A 20,436-nucleotide genomic window follows, 5' to 3' on the forward strand; every position below is an offset into this window, starting at 1 on the left:
AAGAGGGATGTACTGCAGATATATAGACACATCCATGCACACACACTTATCTACATATCCATTTTTATTTATTTATATATTTTTAAAAAGATTTTATTTATTTATTTGAGAGAGAGAGTGCACAAGCAGAGGGAGTGGCAGGCAGAGGGAGAAGCAGGCTCTCTGCTGAGCAAGGAGCCCGACGTGGGGCTCGATCCCAGGACCCCGGGAACATGATCCGAGTCGAAGGCAGATGCTTAACCAACTGAGCCACCCAGGCACCCCTATACATATCCATTTTTATTTTTTATTTTTTTAAAGATTTTATTTATTTGCGAGAGAGAGAATGAGAGACAGAGAGCATGAGAGGGAGGAGGGTCAGAGGGAGAAGCAGACTCCCTGCCGAGCAGGGAGCCCGATGCGGGACTCGATCCCGGGACTCCAGGATCATGACCTGAGCCGAAGGCACGCTTAACCAACTGAGCCACCCAGGCGCCCCATATCCATTTTTAAATCACTCCAAGTGCTCCCCCTTATCAGGTGGCGTGCATGGCAGCATGTGGTTCTGAAGGTGTTGGGTCTGACCACAGGGGTAGGGATTCCGGCAGACGGTTGGTTGTGCCATGTTTGCTGGTGGCCAGGTAAGGATGATTTAGATGGAAATTGGATTTAGCTTGGAGACTAAGACCCTTCAGCCAGAACATCTGGGTAGGTTGCCTAGATGGTTGGATTATTTGTGTCCAGGAGTCTGGAGGCCCAAATTTGCATTCCTTTGAGAGATGACTTCAGGTAAAAGAGGACTGGATTATGAGTAAAGAGACCAATATTCTAGGCTTGGTTCTGCCTGAAAACCGATAGGGACCTAGGACAAGTCACATGACTGTTTTAAGTTGTCTTCTCATGTTTTATTATTTTATTTATTTATTTTTCATGTTTTCAGTGAGAGTTGGATGAAGTCATTGTTTTTGAATCAGACTACCCGTCAGAAGAATTACCTGGGTTGCATGTGTGCGTGTGTGTGGGGGGTGGTGTGGGTACGCGCATGCTGGCATGCAGAACGTTAGGCCTCGTCTGTAAACCATCCATCAGAATTTCCAAAAGGGGTCTCAGGGACTTGTTAAAAAGGCTTTCAAGCGATTCTGATGGCGCCACAGTTCTAGAATGTTGAAGAAATTTCCTTATCAGTTTTAATGTCTCGTGAAATATGTTCAGTCCAAAGGTGGGTGGTTCTGGAAAATTGGTTTTATTAAGCATCTTCAACTTAATAAAGATTTTAGTCATCCTTGAGGGATAATATCATTTGAGACTTCATCCCTCAATACCCCTTCTTTTTTTCTACTATCAACTCTTCTCTGAACATAGTAGAATGCCAAATTGTCTCATACTCAGATTCTCTTTTTTTTTTTTTTAAAGATTTTATTTATTTATTTGACAGAGAACGACACAGCGAGAGAGGGAACACAAGCAGGGGGAGTGGGAGAGGGAGAAGCAGGCTCCCCGCAGAGCAGGGAGCCTGATGCGGGACTCGATCCCAGGACCCCGGGACCATGACCTGAGCCGAAGGCAGTTGCTCAACCAACTGAGCCACCCAGGTGCCCTCAGATTCTCTTTTTATGCATTCTGTGCCAAAGACTACTAACTTTATATCCAGTATCACTCCTCTCCTTCTTCTTTGGTAACCAAAAAACCTGATATTTTTTTAGGGTGTAGTAATGTGCCAAGCTAAAAGATTCTGTTTCCCAGCCTCCCTTTCACCTGGCTATGGGCCAAGGACTTAAGCTTTAGTAAGTAAAAGGTGAAGTGTTATGTGTGGGGCTTATGGGAAGGTTCCAGAGACTGACTTGTATAGACAATGCATCCTTTTGCTTCTTCTCTCTCTTCCTACCTGCTGCTTGGAACATGGACACAATGGCTGGAATCCAGCAGCCATCTTGGCTCACGAGCTCATCGTGGAGATGGAAGCCATGCTCTAAGCAAGTAGGGCACAAAAAAAGGAGGAGCCTTGCTCCCTAATGACCATGTGCCACGATACCACCCCTGGACTGCTTAGCCTCCACACTTCTTTCTTAGTGGTTAAGCCAAAGTTATTTTGGGTTTTCAGTCATGAGCAGCTGAACCTACCCTAACTGTGTGGAGGCCCCCCACCTGTAGGTGACTTGCACACAGTAGGTGCTCTGTTAGTATTTGGCAAGTTCAATGCACAGTGGTACTGAAAGCTTCAGCTGCTCTGACCCCCGCCTCTCCTGCGTCACATTAAATCACTCCTAGGGGCCTTTTGTTTGCTCTGTCGCAGCCACCGGGAAGGGGGTTCCCACTCCCCTGTGCCACAGGCTCAAATATTTTGACAGGTCCGTGCACAGTAGGCCTTTGAAATTCCAGCTGCACTGCACGCATGCACTATTTCAAATACAAATCCAAGGACCGGGCACTTTTCTGAATCTACTGATGAAATTGGAGGTGGTTTTCAAATGATGTCAGGAAAGGCCACCATGGGATCTGTTGCTATCATTGGGAGGCTGTACTTTCCGCAGTGCCTGCCAGGAACCGGATGTTAGGGGACCCTTTGGAAAGTGACTGTTCGGGAGCCCTGATTGCCAGCTCCTGACGAGGGGGTCTGCCTTCTCAGTGGCACCCTCAGAGGTGGTCTTGGCCAGACCGGCATGACCCCCTGACTCCTGCCAGGCTTCTCCGGCCAGGCTGACACGCCCCTCTTCTGAGCGCAGGACAACATGCTGGTTTCCTGGAAGCGTTTAGGCCAAGACTCTGCTGTGAAGAAAATTATACTGTTTTTGCAAGGATGGCCTAATGGGAATGTGTTTAAAACTCTTCCTTAACTAGTAAAGCTCCTTTCCAAGAAATATGGGGTTAAAAAAACAAACAATAAAACAAAAAGGCACCTCCTAGAACAAAAAGCAAAGGCTGGGAGATGAATTAACTCTTCACTGATACCAAGGAGTTTCTTTCAAACCACGTTTCATTGACTGCATTGATTTGGGTGGCCTACCCCATCGTTGGCCCATCGAGAGGAGGGGGCAGAGGCCGACCCACGCCCCTTTGTGGGAAAAAGTGAATTCCATGGCAAACCCCAGTACTTCAAGAGTGTTTGCTTCTCCTGGAAATAATTATAGAAATACGCAATCGCTGAAAGGCAACATCTGGCTGGCTGGAGGCAAGCTGGCAAATACTCAGTCTAAACAGATGGAGGTGACGTTGCACAGAAGGAAAAGAAACAGCCTGAGAACACAGCTATGGGGTTTAATGCCCATGTCTAGAGAGACACCCCTCTCTGTCCCAGGGTTGATATTTTCTCTACCTCTGTGGGTTCCCCCTGACCTTCTAGAAGACAGATGCACAGCCGGAGCCCAGTCACCTACCCTCTCTCTTTCTGAGTCTTCCCTGGAGGAGAGGGGGCCTCCTAGAGCTCCGCTTGGCACCCAGAGCTGAGATGTGTTTGCTGCCCGGGGAGCACCCTGGGCCAGTGCTCTGGGGTCAGCCTTGACTTCTTGTCTGCTTCCAGTGCATTATGAGGTGTTGGTTTAGACTGTTAGACATGTCTCTCCCCTCTCAGTGCTTTCTCGAGGTGCCAGGCCCAGAAGAACCTGGGAGCTCTGCAGCATGCCTCCCTGCTCAGTTTGGAGGGGCCCAGCTTTGGACTTCTTGGAACTCCAGGGCAAATCCACTTCTTTCCTTTTCAATTTCTCATCTACCAGCTGGTGACAAAAGCCGAACAGCATCTTCTTGGATTTATGAACACGAAGGGTTTTTCAGTTTTAAAAGCATGTGCGATATTTTCAAGTAAAGAATGCAGTTCTTTTTATTTTATTTTTATTTTTTAAAAAGATTTTATTTATTTGACAGAGACATAATGAGAGAGGGAACATAAGCAGGTGGAGCGGGATAGGGAGAAGCAGGCTTCCCGCTGAGCAGGGAGCCCAATGCGGGGCTCCACCCCAGGACCCTGGGATCATGACCTAAGCCGAAGGCAGATGCCCAACGACTGAGCCACCCAGGCGCCCCAAAGAATGCAGTTCTAATAAATCCGATGAACCTGTCTGGGATTTTCAGAGACCCAAGTTTCTATGAGAGCTACGGTCGTGATTATTTTGAAGGATTTATTGGGAAATCTGGGCCCTTACAGTAAGGTTTTGCAGATGGTGCATTTTCACATAGAAATGCTTCCAGTGGTAGTTTTGTTCATTCATTCTGCTGTCGTTACCTTGTGGCTGTGGTTTTGCGGAGCCGGAGACAGTGGGCTTAGAAGCCTGGGCTTGACTTTGCTCTGGTCTCTTCAGCTTTCAAGCACCCGAGAAAGACTTAGAGAAGACCAAATTTCTTTCAAGTCAAAAGATCATGAATAAATCCCTGGAGGAATTCAGGAAGGGCATCCTGCTTTTCAATAAATAGTCCTTAGCATAATGTGGGTGAAGTCCTGTTAACGATGTTGAGAGGGGTCTCAAGGATTGTTTGTCTGGATTTGAAGGGTTACAAGACCTGAGAGTCCTCGGAGCACTGAGACCCCTGAACTTCCACCTCTGCTTGCTTGCTGTGTGATCTGAGACAAGAAATCACTTGACTTTTCTGAGCCTCAGTTTCCTTACCTGTAAAATGATGCAGCCCACCTCCCTGTCTTTTTATGCGTATCAGTAAAGTCATGTGGTGTTAGTGCTTTCTAAACTGTAAAATGCTGTGTTGGTGTTAGTTATCAAGTCAAGGGCTCTGTTTTTCACTTCGTCCATCCCATGACCTCTGGGGTGAGTGGTGACATCAACATCACTGCTTCTGGCGTCTCTGCAATGGACCCTCTTTCTTGTACCCAGGCTGGTGTGTCACACTTTCCTGTGTCAAGGACTTCGGGCAGCCATTTGGCCCTGCTTCTGATTTGGGAGATGTGACCTTGCTTTTCCTGCACCCAGGTGGTAAGGCTTTCTCTTCCTGTTTGGACTCTGTTATAGGTTCTCTGTTTTCTGCAGCATTTTCTGCTCTCTTGGCTCTTTTCTGTTTAAGGGTGGGTGGTGAGCTCAGTAAGTGGGGAGGGGAGAAGGGATGGGGGGGCCCTGAGAAGGTGGCTTATTAATCTGACCTTTTCGTGCTTCCTCCACATTCCCCTCCCCCAGCCCAGACACTGCCCCCTTCCCTGGGGTTTTGAGAAGACCTGAAAGCTCTTAGAAGGCATTGGCCTTATTTAACCTGGTGGGGCTGCATTTTACATTTAATACAAATGCTTATTATTCATTCAGTACAGATATTTACCAACTGGCATATTTACAGCTATGTGCCAGACCCTACATTAACCCTAAAGATATAGAGGTATCCTTAGCAAAGGATAGCAAAGCAAGGATCCTACTCTTGGCAGCTTGTATTTAGGTGGGGGAGATCTGCTGGAGGAGAAGCCAATAAACACACAAATGAAGGCTTATCAGCGGGTGATAAGAGCTCAGGACAATTTGGTGAGATAAGGTGGATTGTGAGGATGGTGGGGGATGGGGAGAATCCCGCTTTATGGGGATGGTCTTTTCTGAGGTGGTCAACGAGAAGTTGAGGCCAGAACCAGAACGGAAGTCTGGAGCATGGCTCTCTGGGGGAAGAGCATTGGGAAAGGGAGACAGGAGACGGAGACATTCTGGCCCTAAAGTGTGTTCTGGGAACAGCAAGGGGAGTGGGGAAGGGGACCATGTTCTAAGAGGTGGTAGGGTTGGAGGTGCAGAACACACTGGATTTTGCAGGTCATCTTCAGGCTTCTATTGTGATGGCAGTGGGAACCCATTGAAGGGTTTCAAGAAGGAAGGAGGTGGACAGCCTAGAACTCTCTGTGGAATTACAGAAAGCCCAGGACTTCCTGTAGACTCATTCTGCAGCCATTGCCGAATAGCTGTGGCTTAGTGACACGTAAGAGTAGGGCCAGTGACCAAGGCAGGGCCCTGAAGGTGGGAACAACAAGCCTGGAGTGAGTACTCGGGAAACCAGATGCCAGCCGGCTTTAAAAATGTGTTTTAAAATGTCGACTAGCACATGAGAGCACGGTAAGAAAGTTGCATGAAAATGCTGTGTAAGAGGCGCCTGGGTGGCTTAGTCGTTGGGCGTCTGCCTTCGGCTCAGGTCGTGATCCCAGCGTCCTGGGATCGAGCCCCGCATAGGGCTCCCTGCTCCACGGGAAGCCTGCTTCTCCCTCTCCCACTCCCCCTGCTTGTGTTCCCTCTCTCGCTGTGTCTCTGTCAAATAAATAAATAAAATCTTAAAAAAAAAAAAAAGAAAATGCTGTGTAAATCCAGAAAATTATTAAGATGCATACTAAACTGATGGTCAGTTATTGATAGTGCTGTGCCCTGAGTATATTCTGAAACAAATGCTTTTTCTTGCATTCATTTATTTAACAAAAGATTGACTACCTCCCACATAGCAACTTGGTGCTTATGTACTGACTGATACTAGAATTTATTGTCTTATTCCTGGTCGGTTCACAGGCCACGTGGAAGGTTGGGCCATCTGTCTTTCTGACGTGAGTTTTCTAGTATCTGATGGGGGTAGAATTGGTAGCTGTTGGGTCATTTGACTACTGACGGCAGAGCCCTGTCATTTGCCCCAGCTCTTTGGGGGGGGGGGGCTGCCAAAACGGCCTCCTGCATACACGAGGAGTTTCAGGACATTTGGCAGCAAGAGCTAACATTTAGTATTTACGGGAGGTCTTGACTCACTTGCTGTAACTTACCCGATGCCCGGGAATATTATTTTCTTTGTTTTTAGCAAATATGAGGGAAAAAAAAAGATTTCTCATCTGCTTTATTTTCTGAATTGCTTCTAGTCTTACCAAAAACATCTTCAAGGAAATAATTGTGAAAAGTAGGCTTAGTGTGGATGAAGTTTCTTATCACAAAGCTCATTAGAATGACGTGTAGTCTTTTTGCTACTGAAAACAGTGGTCCCCTTTTGATGATATTTAAATTTTTAAGTTTGTTCCATGTCTGAAAGTATTCTTACTCTGTTTAGTTTCTTCAAAAGGCAGGGAGCTGAGAGGGTGGGGTGAAAGTTAAGTGGCCTGGTTAAATATCTGTGTGCTGCTGAAATCTTACAGCAGGTGGGATACTCAAAAAGAAAATACTTCACAAGAAGTTGTTTCCCCAAAGCAACTGAGGACAGAACACACCCTGTTATATGTTTATTTTGGTAAAGGGAAAACAGAGTTGGGTTTCCCTGGGGCCCCAAATGTCAGGGATGATGAACACATACATTCATAAGCTGCACTCATTTCCTGCGATAGAGACCTTTGTCCTGAGTGCCTCACTCAGAGGTAAATCTCTTTTCTCAAATGGGGACCGTCCAGTTGCTCTCTTTGGGCTTGCAGAACTGATTCTTCAGAAATGAGACTTTCAAGCCCAAAAGCAAAGTTCGGGCAGTCTTCCCAGGGCTAGATATCTGGAGGCACTTTCCCACCAGTCAGCACAGGACCTTCCTAGGCTCCTTCTTCATGAGAGGTGTACTCTTTTTTTTTTTTTTAAAGATTTTATTTATTTCACGGAGGGAGACACAGTGAGAGAGGGAACACAAGCAGTGTGAAGAGGCAGAGGGAGAAGCAAGCTTCCTGCTGAGCAGGGAGCCTGATGCAGGGCTTGATCCCAGGACCCTGGGATCATGACCTGAGCCCAAGGCAGATGCTTAACGACTGAGCCACCCGGGCGCAACGAGGGGTGTACTCTTGAAATTGCCATTCAGCCCCCACCTCTGGGTCATTGTGTGCATTCATTGAGGGCCATTAGGAATTAAACACTGTAGAGATTCAGGGGCAGCCCTGCCGTCCAGGAGCCCGTAGTCTGCAACGGGGAGGTAGAGAAGTCAGAGGGAAGGGTGGGAAGGGGACAAAAGGCAGGAAACTTGGGTGACGTCTGAGAAGAATAGGGGTTGCCAGGCAAGCTCATGGAAGCCAAGGAGCATGATGCCTTTGGAGACCCTCAGTCCTGCATGGGGCCATCTCAGGTAGCCCGAGATTGTCAGGGACCTGGTCTTGTATACCATGCTAAGGAGTGCAAAAAAAAAAAAAAAAAAATACCAAGGAGTATTTTTATCCTGAGCGTAAAGGAAGAAATCACTGAATAATTTTTAAGCTGAAGTACAAACGAGTGGACAAATTTGAAAAGGTCACACTTGAAAAGATCAGGGTCATGTGGGGAATGGATTGGAGGAAAACAAGACTGGTGGCTGAGAGAAAATTCAGGAAACCATTGCTGACATGCAGGTGAGAAACAGGGCAAATGAGGATGCCAGCACGGGAACAGGGAAGAACAGCTGAGATGTTCTAGGAGGGTCAGCAAGAAGGAATCACTAACTGGTGTGGTACCTAAGGGAGAGGAAGAATCTAGGATGCTTCCAGGTTGCCTGGGGCAGGGGGTGGGGGGGTTGACATTAATGCCATGTCCCGTGCTTAGTCAGGATTTTTAAGAAAGGATCAGATGGGGCCAGGAGCTTTAGCGCTGTTACAAGGCAATCAGAAGGTACTACAAGAAGAGTGGGCACGGCTCTAAGTTGAGTCTAACCAGGCAGTTGTTTTTCTTATGAGAAAAACATAGAGACGTCCCAATAAGATGTTGTTTGGTTTGAGAAACAAAACTACTTGGAGAGAATTAGGAACGGAAAGTGCCCTGCAGAGCATCTTCACTGTATGCTGCCTTGCCTTAAGGCATTGCCCTTTACCCTCTTGACAGGTGGCAATAATTCCTTCTGTTCGGGAAGATTAAAGGCACAAGCCATCAGCCCAGAAGGTATTTTAGCTCAGAAGGTTTGGGGTTCTGAGCAGCAAGAGCTCACCATTTCAGGGAAGTGAGTCCTGCCCTAGTTGGGGGGCTCCCCTGTGTGTGGTGTGAGGACTGCCTGCTTGGGAGGTGGCATGGTCTAGTAAAGTGGACAAACAGGGACTTGGAGTGGATGGACCAGATGTGCTCAGAATCCACACTCTGTCATTTATTAGCTTATAACCTTGTCCAAGTTACTGAATGAAGCTCCTTGTTCTTTAGTTTTCCCATTTTTTGGAGGGGAGGGAGGTTGTCAAACAGTGTTTATTGAATGTGAAGTAATCCCAGCCCCACGGGGAAGAAAATTCCAAGGAGAAAGGATAAAAGACGTTAAATACCCACCTGTGCCTTCACACTCACACATGTGCACACATGCATGCCCAAGCATGCATGCCACGTACATATCTAAGCCCCAACAGTGACAGATCAAACGCCTGGCTCCCCCAGACTGGTGACAGCTGTTAGGGGGTGGTGCAAAGGTGGGGCTCCAGGATGGGTTCTGATATCAGCAGCCTTGTCCCTCCCTGGCCCCTGACCTGTCCAAGGGAGTAGGGTGCCCAGGAGGTAGGAGGCAACTCTTCCCCACTCTGCCACAGACATTTTGTGGCCCGGATCTCATTCATGGCCTCTTCGATGGAGCATGGATTCCTCTTGTTGGCCATGGGCACACAGCCGTAGGTCTTTTTGGCCTGTAGCATGTGGACCGCATCCTTGGCTGCCCCCTTGCCAATGAGGTGGCTATACTTGTCCTTGTAGTCTCACTAGCAGGGCTCACCACCGTGGGCCCCTTCTGGGCCTCCACCTTCTCCTGCCTCTGGGCCAGCTCCTTCAGCTTCTGTGTCTCCTCTGCCTTCTGCAGGTCCCACTCCTCCCCATGATGGTAGGAGTCCAGCTCTTCATCTGAGGGTACAAACTTCTTTTTGAAGATCTAGTGATTCTCATCATCTTTCCCAAAGGAGAAGGATGTCAGGCCAGCCACTTCCACCATATCGTGTAGAATGCTCCTCTCTATCCTGTTCATCAGCTGACACTTCTTGATCTGCCCAGTTTCTTGGATGAAATCTGACCCCTCTTTCTCCATCCTTTTATTTGTTGTTTCCCTTGCTCCTGTAATGTCTGCCCTCAGGCCTTGCACCGAGACTCCTGGTCACCAAGGCTGGGTGGCTTCTCCATGGAGCTCAGGATGGAGCTGAGCCCAGTAGGTCCGCCGTCTTGGGAGTCCAGGTTTCCCATTTGACAAGAATGTTAGGAAGGTTAAATGTGAACCTAGGTAAAATGCCCTAAGGAGTGCCTGACCCATAGTAGGCACTCAGGAAATTGTCGATCTTTCCCCGTTGTTGATGTGGGACATGTCTGTATCACCACTGGACAGGAACCGTGGCTTTCTGCTTATGACCTGAATGACACTTAGTCCTTTGGGCAGATAGCCATCTTCTTTCTCTTCTACTCCCTGCAGCTGGTTTGGTCAATAGATGGAGGGGGATGGGGGCCATCTCATCACTTCCTCTCTCTCATCTGTCTGCATAGTGCCAATGTGTGTGTGTGTGTGTATGCGTGGTGTGCCTTGAGGTGGGAGGGTTGGACTATGAGAAGGCTCAATAATAATGATTGAGAGAGAGAGGAAAAATACAATTAAATATATCTGTTGCTATAATATTTGTTAAAGACCTGCAAAAAGTCTTGTTAACCACTAGAGAAACCATAAATAGAACCTAGCAAGACTGCTTTTTCAAAATATTAAACCTCTGCACCCTAGTTTTATCATGGTTTATGAGCGTGCCCTTCAATTCTTGTATTAAACATGCTGCTTTTTTTTTTTTTTAAGATTTTATTTATTCACTTCGAGAAGCAAGCTCCCCACTGAGCAGGGAACCCAATATGGGGGCTCTATCCTGGGACCCCAGGATCATGACCTGAGCTGAAGGCAGCCACTTAACTGAGCCACCCAGGTGCCCCTAAACATGATGCATTTGTGTGGCTTTAGTTTCTTCTCTCCTTTGCTAAAAAGATAACGTGCAATCCTTTTCCTACCAAGAGTGAAGTTTATCATGTTTGTGTCTTTTCAGAGTCAGTGGAGGAAATCAGATTTACTTGAAGATAATGAGATATGTAGTTTCTGTATTTTGATACAAGAGTCTGAAAATATAGAACAGCTTAGAGAACACAAATGAGCACTTTACCACAAAGACCACGTTAAAAAAACAACCCAGGGGCGCCTGGGTGGCTCAGTCGTTAAGCGTCTGCCTTCAGCTCAGGTCATGATCCCAGGGTCCTGGGATCGAGCCCCGCATCGGGCTCCTTGCTCCGCAAGAAGCCTGCTTCTCCCTCTCCTCCTCCCCCTGCTTGTGTTCCCTCTCTCACTGTGTCTCTCTCTGTCAAATAAGTAAATAAAATCTTTAAAAAAAAAAACAAAACAAAAAAAACCAAAAACCCAACTTTTGAAGGAGTTAACTAATATGCATGTCAAATTTATACCGTATTGGATGGTGCCATTGGCAACGTCTTTCTCCATGTCAAAATATTACAGAAGTGTGCCATGAGCAGGTGCTTCATCTGTAGATACAGATTTTTCCGACAGGAGCCGGTTTCTGAGTCATCTTCCGAGTCATCTTCTAGAGTCTTCTTGAGCTGTCTGCAGTCTGTATTTGTCCCCTGTGGCTTCACTCACTGCCAGCTGGGCATTCGTTCACGTGTTCCGTGTTACACCAGCTGTGCTCTCTATGGTTTGGGAAGCCGGGACCCCATCTGCCGTCCTTGTCCTCAGGGAGCTTACAATTGGGCTTTTCCGGCGTCCCTGCCATGTCTTGCACACCTCTCACTCCTTGTCTTCATTCTCTTCTGTGATGTGGGTGATTTCATCGGCCTTTGACTCCGTTTCTTTTTTTTTTAATTGCATTATTATTTTATTTTATTATTGTTTTTTTATTTAAATTCAGTTAGCCAACATCTAGTACATCATTAGTTTTTGATGGAGTGTTCGTTGACTCATCAGTTGCGTGTAACACCCAGGGCTCCTCACATCACGTGCCTTCCTTCATACCCGTCACCCTGTTACCCCATCCCTTGACTCCGCTTTGTATGGAGTGTCTTAGTATCTTGCAGTCCTTCCCTGAGAGGAGTCTCCATGCTGCTGCCCCAGCTCTTCCCTAGTACTGCAAGGACAGATGCTGTCCTCAATGAGTGCCCAGTGCTTCTTGGAAAAGTCCATCGAGGCTCCTAGTTTTTGTGTGTTCACAGCCTGGTAATGTGATGTGCCCAGGTTTCCTTCGACTCCCTTCCTCTACCAAGGAGGGCAGCCAGCTGATGATGAGGGTTTGGGGATAAGCCTGATGTCAAGGATGTGCCTGAAGTAATTGTCCTTCACTTCCTGTCCGGGCTGGAGTCCCTTGGCGGTGGATGTGTTGGGTGGGCCAGAACACCCACACCCCAGCTGCAGGCAGGAGCAGCTTCCCTCCACTCAAGGGACTTTTATTTTCAAGTCAGTGTTGGCACAGATAAAAGTGCAGGATAAGATCTGGAGAATACTTTGCTCTTTGGTTGTTCGGTTACCCTCTCCCATCCTAAAGACTGTTCTCTCCCCGGCTGTACTTAACCTTCGTGCTTCTTATCTTTGGTGTGATCGTCCTGATGTTTTCTCTGCATGTGCAAGTGGACAGTTGTTACTGAGTACGTATGAGATGGGATCATTGACTCTCAGATTTGGAAGACCCTTCCCCTTCCGAGGGGCTGACACTGGAGTTCCTTCTCAAACCTGCCTGTGAGCCTATTAAGGGATTCCAGGCAGCCCCATGCTGTTTGCTTTCCTCCACCGATGGGGAACTCACTGTCTCCCAGAACAGCCCATTTTATCTCTAGGCGTCTCTCACTGTTAGAAAACTTTCCCCGGCTCAGATTGAATTGGAATTTGTGTCCCTGGCACATTTAGTCATTATTCCTTGTTGTAACCTCTGGAGCCGTGCAGAGCAAGTTTAATCTCTTTTCGCATGGCAGCCCTTCTGGTATTTATACTGGATGACAGTTTTTCCTGTTCTCAGCCCTGTTCTCCTCCTCTGTACCCAGTGCCTGCTCTTAGCTTCTCAGTCCTGACATTATCCTGGCCATGCAAACTAGACTATCTCTGATCAGCCCCAAGCAGAGGGGGCTCCCTAACTCACCAGGGAGTTAGCACCGATTAGCAGGGTTCATTTGGCTAATGTGATTGCTCAGCTCTTTTGTCCTTGGGACTCCCTGAATGTTCCCCTGAGGCTGTGTGCTTGGGTGTGAAGACACACTTCTGAGATAGTTGGGGCTAGTTGTTCTTGATTTCAAGGGAGTCTGCAGTCCGGCTAACTGCCCTGCCCTGCCCTGCCCTGCCGAATCTGTATGTATAATTCCAGAGCTCATTGTGTTCATTGACAACCATCTATCTCACAGTGAACTTGTCAGCTCTGATCCCCCAACTCCTTTTTTCTTAAAAAACAAGATTTGCTTCTGTGCCTTACCCATTCTGGAGGCAAACAGTTGTTTTTTGGGGGGCCTTTGATGCTCCCTGTTAAACTTCATTTTGCTAGGCCTGACCCATCGTCCAGTCTGCTGGTCTGTTTGGCCCCGTAACTCTCAACACAGCGCCTGTGTTTCCTGAGTTTCTGTGGTTCTAGTGGTTCAGGGCACGGGCTTTAGGGTGTAAATCCCATGTCTACCACCTACTGGGTGTATGGTTTGGGGCAAGGGCATAGTGAAGAATCTTCTGGGGCAACTCGCAGAACAGAGGGGTGGTGTTTTAAGCAACCCAAGGGCAAGAGGGAGCATCCTCAGGAAATCAGAACTGGGGAAGCTGAAAAAAGATCTCATCTCATTCTTGCTGTTTTCTGAACGTTTAATTTTTTTTTTTCTTCTTTTCTGGAGGCTGATTTTCCCTGTCCACTTACATGACAGGCAGAATAATGCCCCCCCCCCCCCAAGATACCCACATTTTAATTCTGGAAACTGTGAATATGTCACCTCACATGGCAAAAGGACTGTGATTAAAATAAGGACCTTGAGATGGGGAGATTCTCTTGGATTATCCCGGTGGGCTCAGTGTCACCGCAAGTCCTCATGAGGGAGGCAGGAGAGGAGGGGCATGACGAAGGGAGCAAAGTCAGAAGAGGCTACCCTGCTGGCTTTGAAGATGGAGGAAGGGGCCAGAGAGCTAAGCAGTGCAGCCAGCTTCTAGAAGCTGGGAAAGGCTGGGGATTTCCCCCTAAAGCCTCCAGAAAGAATGCGGCACTGATGACACCTGGATGTTAGCTGAATGAGACATCTGACCTCCATTTACGGTAAAAATAAATGTTGTTCTAAGCCACTCGGTTGCAAGTGCCTTGCTTTAAAGTCTTCCCCATGCCACCCACCCTCTTGCAGTAATGAGCTCCCCACCTGCCCCTTGTGCCCACGTTGGAGGCAGTTTGGTTTGTTCCTGCCTTCCCACTTCCATCATCACTGTTGTCTGCCTCAGGGCCCGGCATGCACCCTCCGTCGGGTGGGTTCCTGGTAGATGTCCGTGGAACCAAAGACCCCAAGAGAAACCTGGAGGGGTCTTTCATATAAATCCAGCTGCTCAATCATAGTTCTCGGCCTCCCAGCTTACAGCCCTGCCAGAAAAGGAGTAAGGCCAGTCCCTCATGATTTTCTCCCAGTGAGCCCTGTGTGGGCCCCGAGATGGCCACTTCTTCCCTAACTGTTCTTTCACAAACTTGGAATCTGTTCGAGAGCCTCTCTGTGTGAATTCACCTGCTTTGTGAGACTGAATGATTGCCACGTTTTCATAGTCTCCAAATAGCAGAGGTTTGTTAAAAAAACAACCCACAGAAATATGGTTTTGATGCCTTCTTTTTCTTTAATGTACTATAGTTGAAAAAGTGCTTCCACACTGAGGATCTCATTTAATCCTCAACCCTTTTCCAGTTTAAGTATGGAAGTGACAGCATCCAAACTCTACATGTTGGGGTGGAAACCCATCACCCCTTTCCATGGTAGTGACCCGCCCAATCTCTCTCATAGGGGCGGGAGACATTTCTATTCCCAGAGCTGCTGGAACCATGGCTCACCACCTCTTTAAAGTTGTCAAGAATTTTCTCATTTTCCCCTAGAATTCCAGACAGCCCTTTGCATTCTGCTTTCCCTTTTCCCTAAGTCAGCATCCTCTTGTACCCTAGCCCTCCCTTCCCTGCTCTTAACATGGCCTCCTTGCCATCAGACGCCATCTTCCCTCTGGTTGGAATTGGAGGTATTTTGGGAAGGCCTTCCCGAACCATGCTTGCTCTCAGAGGTGCCTGCTGTCCGTGTGTTCTGGAACCTTGTCTCATGTCTACTGCCGGGGCACACAGAGATGCTCAACTGCTGCCCCCCGGGTGTGGTCCTGGCAGCCACATCCTTGGCCTTCTGCAGATGGCCCCTAACCCACAAACCAGATGCGTTCTGAAAGTTTATTTTGCAATTCATTGATTGTTTGGAGCTAGAATGCATTGTCCTGGGGACTCAGTGTTCCAAATGGTGCTTGGGTTCCAGGCCCCCAACCAGCATCTATTGCACCTGTTCTATGGTCAAAATCTGGAGTCACGAAGAGAGAAGGCTTTGGAGTCAGATTGGCCTCGGTGACTTCGGGCTCTGCCACAGCTATCTGGGGGACCTTGGGCCAGTGATTCAACTCCTGTGAGCCTCAGTTGCCTCACCTGCAAATGATGATAAGTAATAAGCTACCTGGCAGGGTTGCTGAACAATGTATTGGAAGTGCTTAGCGTAGTACTTGGTAAATGTTCGGTGAGGGATCGGTATTGTTTATTACTGTACTATTAATCATGTATCTGGTTTGTTTAAAAACACCAGACACCTAATCGCTATTTATACTGTCATTTCTATGGGTAAACTGATTCCAAGGTCAGACTCTGTACCAGGCACTCAGAATGGGAATGTACTTTTTTCCCTCTGGAGGTCTCGGATTGCTGTGGGGGAAGGAGTCTCCGTTCCTTCCTTCCTTCATTCAATCAATCAGTCAATTCACAAACGCACTGTCAGGCATGCTGTAGGGAACTGGGGGTAAAATGGTGAGCAAAACCCAATATAGCCCCTGTTCCCATGGATCTTGCAGTCCGATAGAGAAGACAGATATTAATTTAAAATAAAAAAAAAAGACAGCTGCTGTGGAGGAAGCTGGGAGAGGACCGAGGGAGATGTTGCCCAGTGTCTGGTGGGCCTTGGGGTTGGATCTGTGTCACTGCGGGGCAGACACAGTCTTCGACTGGGAGGCTTAGGGCTTTGGCAGCACTGGGTCCAGATCAAAGCAGGGTGGTGATAGCCTGGGCCCCAGCCGGTGACAGTCCAAGGTGTCTGAGACCTCAGGGACGCCATCAGAGGCATGCGTGTTTATAGGAGAGGGCAACTCTGAAGAGCACGGCTGGGGAGGCAAGGAGACTCTGGGCAGCTGAGCCCTCAGGTGGTGCTTAGTAAGGAATGTTTGAAATGGGGCTTTAACTTGGCCGCTCCTGTCCAGCCCAAATGATAACCCTGGTCCGCATTTCCTGTCACTGCGGCTCCCTGTGGCCAAGCAAGTTTAATTAATATCCTATTCCATATAATTGCTTCCCTCTTATCTCTCATTTTTCACTACTTCTTTCTTGCTCTCAATCCCTGTTTCTCTGTTTTCTCCTGTTTGGTTTGTCCTGTTCTGTGACTAACTCAGCTCTTTTGTGTTTCATCCAGTAAACGTTTCTCTCTAGGAAAAGCGTGCTCTTTGGCTCTGAGATGGAGGAGGAAGGAGGTTGAGTTCTGTCGTCCATAAGCAACACTGGTGAATAGGTTTTGTTTGATGCCCCATTTAAACTCTGCCCCCATGCCGCGTTCTCTGGGGAAGGCATAGCTTCTGTGTTTGCCCAGCTCTCCCCCATGTGCTCGTTCTCCTTTCCACAATGCAGTTTGCAAGTTTTTTGGTCATTTAGCTCTCCTCTGTGTCTTGTGGGAAACTGTCCCCAGCTCAGAGAGCATATTCACACCCCACCTTGTATAGCCTATCAGCTTGGGAACTCGCTGGGTTTCTTTCCACCTCCCTGTGATGGGATGCTCTGTGTTCACAGGGTCCTGGAAGATTATTTACCCTGTTCTTTTCTGGCAGAGGTACCATCCAAGAGTAGAGCTTTGAGACCTCACCAGGGTGGTATGCCTGGTGACCTGTTGAAGGACATGAGTATCTGTGTTCTGACCACCTACAGGCCAGAGGTGGAAGATGAGTCAGGAATTAAAAGTGTTGGCTCTGAAGTGACCACAAGGACCACAGAAGTGGGATTGACTGCCTGGTGGTTTCTTTTTTAATGTTACTTGAAAAAAACAAAACAGAACAAAAAACCCCAACAACTTCCTATTTTAGAATGGTTTTAGATTTATAACAAAATCATGATGATAGTATAGAGTTTCCATAGACTATCCACCCACTTTCCTCTATTGACATCATACATTTGGTTTGTCGCAATTAAGAAACAAATATTGGGGCACCTGGGTGGCTTAGTCGTTAAGCGTCTGCCTTCGGCTCAGGTCATGATCCCAGGGTCCTGGGATCGAGTCCCACATTGGGCTCCCTGCTTGGCGGGAAGCCTGCTTCTCCCTCTGCCACTCCCCCTGCTTGTGTTCCTGCTCTCGCTGTCTCTCTCTGTCAAAATAAATAAAATCTTAAAAAAAAAAACAAATATTGATAAATTATTATTAGTCCATACTTTCTTTAGATTTGCTTAGTTTTTATCTAATGTCTTTCTTCTGTTCCAGGATCCCATCTAGGGTACCACATTACATGTAATTGTAATGGTAGGCTCCTCGGGGCTGAGATAGCTCCTGGGACAACTTTTGTTTCTGATGGTGCTGACAGTTTTGAGGAAGACTAGTCAGGTATTTCATAGGATGCCCCTCTATATTGCCAATTGTCTTATGCTTTTCTCATTATTACCCTGGGGGTGGGGATTTGGGGAGGTAAACTGCCATTTTCCTTCCAGTACATACTATCAATATGACTTGCCACGACTGACGATGACCTTGATGAAGTAGGGACCTGGCTGAGGTCGTGTTGTCGGGGTTTCTGTACTGCAAAGTTCTTCTTTTTTTCTTCTTTCCATCCTGTCCTCTCTGGAAGGAAGTCACTGTGTGCAGCCTACACTCAGGGAGTGAGGAGTTGCGTTCTCCTTCCTTTAAGGCAGATTATCTCAATCAGTTATTTAGAATTCTTCTGCATGGGAGATTTGTCCCTCTTCCTTCATTTATGCATTTATTTAATCATTTGCTTATATCAGCATGTACTCATAGATACTTATTTTTATATTTTGGGTTTTGATACTTCTTTATCTGTTGCTCAAAGTGTTCCAGCTTTAGCCATTGGAAACTCCATATCTCTTATATATATCTGTTATTATAGGCATTGTGGGTTTTTTAAAAATTATTTTTTATTTTTTATTTTTTAAAGCCCTTCCTTACTTTCTGGCACTACAAGATGCTTCAGGCCCTCTTGTATGTTTCCTGCCCCAGTCCTGGAAGTGGCCATTTCTTCAAGGAGCTCTGGTTGCTTTTATGAGAGAATTTATTGGTATTATAAACGAAGATCTGGGTGCTAGGAGTGTTCATTGCTACTGCAATATTGTTGCTCCTAAGCCCTCTTGGCTGACAGAGCAAGGAAAAACATGTATATACTGTATTTATAAATATGTAACTATCTGTATCAATGGTGAGCTAAACACGAGTTCACACTGATGTTTCCAAGTGGAATCCACTATCGAAGGTCATTCTAGCCTTCTCCCCTTGCAGATCTATAGCCTCCCACTCCAATAGTGAGAAACAAGGCCCCCACCGTCTGCCATCCATTGACTTAACTGTTTGTCTAGTACCAGGATACAGGTATAGTGGTTTCAGCATTATTAACCCATCCCTCTTTGGAAAACAACTTAATCAACTACCCTAAAATACCTGTGTATAGTTCCTTTTGCTTTTGGTCTCCACCCATCTTTAGAGTTACTTAGATAATTTCTTTTTCTCACCCCCTTCTGTGAAGTTGTTTCATACATTTTTTTTTAAGGTTTTATTTATTCATGAGAGACAGAGAGAGAGAGAGAGAGAGAGAGAGAGAGGCAGAGGGAGAAGCAGGCTCCCAAGGAGCAGGGAGCCCCATGCAGGACTCAATCCTAGGACCCTGGGATCATGACCTGAGCCAAAGGCAGACACTTAACCATCTGAGCCACCCAGGCACCTGTTTCATACATTTGTAATACAGATAGATTTATTTCAGTCTGATGGCTCTTTAGGAGAGAGAAATGGGGGGATGAAGACTCAGCTGTCAGGGAACAGAGTTAGAAAAAACTTGGGGATATTTAATTATATCTACCAAATGTATGGTGGTTCTTTGCCGCTGGGTGACAGGATTCTCATAATCTTTTCTCCCTCTGCTTCCTTTTTGTCCTACCCATTTGCCACTAAATGTTTGTGTTCCCTTCAAATGCAGATATCTAAGCCAGATCTAAGCCCTTACCCTTCATGTGATGTTATTTGGAGATGGAGCCTTTGGGAAGTAATTAGGATTAGATTAGGTTAGGTCTAAGGGTGGGGCCCTCTTGATGGGATTGGTGGTTTTGGAAGAAGAGGAGGAGAGAGATCTCTCCCCACACAGGCACTGAGGAGGGGCCATGTGCTGACCCAGTGAGAAGTCTGCCATCTGCAAGCCAGGAAGAGAGCTCTCATCAGGAACTGAATCGGTCAGCACCTTGATCTTGGACTTCCCAGCCTTCAGAACTGTGAGAAATACATTTCTGTTGTTTCATCCACTCAGCCTGTGGTGTTTTGTGGTGAGCAGGCTAATGCACCCCTCTCTATAGAAGAAGGATAGGCACCCCTGCACTGTTGAGGGGTCCCTTTCTTAAATCACCGATTCCCTTTCTACCTCTAAACCACAAAGGATCTCCCTTTCCTCCAGTGATCTGGGGTAGGAGATGGGTCTAGGTACATTTACCTATGAAAGCTCCAGGGTAAAGCCTCTATTGGAATTGTCTGATGCTATGATGGGACGCTTTGAGCAAAAATAAGCGTCAGGATCAAGGGAATGCTGCTCAGTGGAAAGATTATAATCACTTAGTTGGAGAAAAACATAACCCCATTCCCCAAACATACCGAGCCTACGAGAGAGCAGGAGGGCCTGGTTATAGAAGCAGGAAGCACACTGCGAAGGGTCGGAGGGCTCGCTCTCTGGTGGCTCTGAGCTGGACTCGAGTTCTAGCTCTTCACTGTGGCCAGCCAGACGGCATCACGTGCTCCTGTCCTGCCCGAGATCGTGAGCTTGGAAGTGCTTGGTGAACATTGCAACGTGGATGTGAGTGACTGGTAAAAGTTCCATGTTAAAGGCCGAGGCTTCCTTGAGGCAGATTTTTCTCTGGGATGCTGCTGTGAGTTCTCCATGTTTCTACTTTTATTGTTAAGTGTTTTTAGCTTCTTTAGACAGGTCATCCTGTCTTTGCCTTACAGCCCTCTGTAGAAAAATCATAGGAGCTGTCACGGAAACAAAAAGAGGCCTGAAGCTCCAGAGAAATGTATGACCCTCAATTCTTATAGATGGGTGATTAAAAAAAACGAAAACAAACCAAAAACTCTTAACTGCCAGGGAGGGACTTCCTTTCATTGTTTTCCTTTTGTGTTTCTTCCT

At 47.1% G+C, this 20,436-nt stretch overlaps 1 protein-coding gene and 1 pseudogene across 1 annotated transcript in view; one reads left to right on the plus strand and one right to left on the minus strand.

Annotated features, from left to right (window-relative positions):
• Positions 1-9,016: 9,016 nt before the first annotated feature.
• LOC118003567 lies at positions 9,017-11,560 on the minus strand (annotated as a pseudogene).
• An 8,383-nt stretch (positions 11,561-19,943) lies between these two features.
• CGNL1 (cingulin like 1) overlaps positions 19,944-20,436 on the plus strand; it is a 116,119-nt gene continuing 115,626 nt past the window's right edge. Inside the window, exon 1 of the mRNA XM_034994795.1 lies at positions 19,944-20,179. The gene's annotated coding sequence lies outside the window, so the exon portion shown is untranslated. The remainder of the gene's footprint in view (positions 20,180-20,436) is intronic.

The sequence above is a fragment of the Mirounga leonina genome, unplaced genomic scaffold (assembly GCF_011800145.1).
Source record: "Mirounga leonina isolate KUSES-001 unplaced genomic scaffold, KU_Mleo_1.0 Mir_91, whole genome shotgun sequence".
NCBI classification, from domain to species: Eukaryota; Metazoa; Chordata; class Mammalia; order Carnivora; family Phocidae; genus Mirounga; species Mirounga leonina.